At 32.2% G+C, this 2,008-nt stretch overlaps 1 long non-coding RNA gene across 1 annotated transcript; it reads right to left on the reverse strand.

Annotated features, from left to right (window-relative positions):
- Positions 1 to 268: 268 nt before the first annotated feature.
- LOC134272734 (uncharacterized) lies at positions 269 to 1,739 on the reverse strand. The gene is made up of 3 exons (XR_009993268.1): positions 1,156 to 1,739; positions 735 to 860; positions 269 to 616 (listed from the first exon to the last, which is right to left on the reverse strand). It is a non-coding gene; the product is annotated as an uncharacterized LOC134272734 (long non-coding RNA).
- Between the last annotated feature and the right edge of the window lie 269 nt (positions 1,740 to 2,008).

Below are 2,008 nucleotides of genomic sequence, written 5' to 3' on the forward strand. Positions count from 1 at the left end.
TGGTGTTGTATTCATGAATTTACATTTATATATTAAACACAATAAGAATAAAATCAATTAAATTTCTAGTCCTTTTTGTTTAAATTTCAGGGTAGTGGTTTCTCATTCTAACATTAACAAAATAGGAACCCTTATATTTATGGACCTTTCTGTACTGTAGCATTTATCACAGAGTTTTTCTCATAGCATAATTGAGACAAAAAAAAGATTGTTGAACAGAATAATATATGCATGTCGAGTGTTAGAGTTCAAAATAATTTTTCTTGAATGATAAATGTGAGGAATATTTGTGTGTTTAGGAGAGAGAGATAGAGAGAGAATGAGAGAGTGTGTGTGTGTGTAAATACATGTTAAAATGAAAACAAATCGTTTTCATGCATATACTTTTTTCTTAACAATTCATTTCTGCCAGTTAAATCACACTATGCTTTACAGACATCCTTAAAAATGGTATGAAAGTACTTTGTCTAAACGAGGGGGTCCGAAATATTTTGTAGCTTTAATGGACAATTTAGGAACATTGAAATTGTAATCCCTACCTCTGTTAAAGAAACAACCCCCATATGATCCACCATCGAGTCTTATTCACGAAAGAAAGGTGATACAGGAAACCAGACTGTTAATTAAAAAACGAGAGGTACAGGTCATTAAATGTTTATTGTATTTGCTGTTTAACGTATTTCATATAGCGGCGTCCCCGTCTTGAAGAATTAAGAGAACAGAAATCATCTCACCTTTTACGAAGTTTTTGGTCTATTCTTCTTGTTTCTTTTGAAGATCTTCCCCCTCCTTAATTGAAATTTCTCACTTTTTCCGAGGTTTTATATTTTTTCTCTCTTTTGAAAATATCAGTTACCTAGCTGGAGCAAAGGCATACGACGTAGTTACAAATCTGATTTGAAGAAAAAGCTACCTCAAATGGACTACACAGAAAATGGATATATTTCATTGAAAAAAATGAATCAAAGGCAGGACATTAAAGTAAATCAACAGCACATAAACGTTAATACAGAGTCTTGGCATTCCAGAAGGAAACACAATAAAGCAGACTGTTAAACAGAGAGTGAGATGTAAAATGTAGTAAATTCATATTTTATTGTTTTACCTATAACATAAAGCCTGACGTGAAGAATTGAGAAAACAAAAATATCCCACCTATTACGACGTTTCTGGTGTCTTTTTCTTCTTGCTTCTTTTCAACATATCAGATATCAAACTGGAGCGGATAGATAAACCATAGTAACAAATCTGATTCATAGAGAACGCAGTATCAAATCGACTGTACACAAATAGAAATGTCTCATCGATAACTGATTAGAAAAGCTGGGGTGCTCAAGTACATCAACGAAACAATAAACGTAAAACTCAAGTCAATTTTATACATAAACAATAGTCAAATCGACTGTACACTAACAAAAAATGACACAGAGGTTGCACACAAAAGTGTATATCAAAAGTCGGCACACAAAATAAAATGTAACGTCGACTGCTCACAAAAGTAAATTGCTGACAAGGCAAAATAGAGAATATCAGTCGATTGTACATACACATACAATGTATATATCTCATCAGTTGAACACAAAAAAGTAAATATCAAGTCACAGAACACTAAGGTAAATATCACATCGACGACGTACAAAAGTAGATATCACCAACTGTACATAAAAGTAATCATCAATGCGACGGCACAAAAAAAGACGATTGCACACAAAAGGGGATGACAACCCGCACTGGTTGAAAAACATGTTTACTGTGACACGACTGATAGAGATAACACTGTGTCTCTTCCTTTTCTCCTTATGAGAAAATATTTCCTTGTTCTTTATCATTTGTCTAAAATACATCTTACTGTATAATTTCTCATGATTTCTCACAAAATATACTAAAGTAAACTATTTTTCAATTTATCCTACTAAGAATAAAAGTATTAACGATAGTAAATTCAGGTTTTACGAAATTATATCGTATTTTCAAAGGAATTTCACATTTTATGCCTGGATTTTGATTT

The sequence above is a fragment of the Saccostrea cucullata genome, unplaced genomic scaffold, assembly GCF_032062105.1.
Source record: "Saccostrea cucullata isolate Sc308-1 unplaced genomic scaffold, CSIRO_AGI_Scuc_v1 ctg16923, whole genome shotgun sequence".
In the NCBI taxonomy this organism is placed as follows: Eukaryota; Metazoa; Mollusca; class Bivalvia; order Ostreida; family Ostreidae; genus Saccostrea; species Saccostrea cuccullata.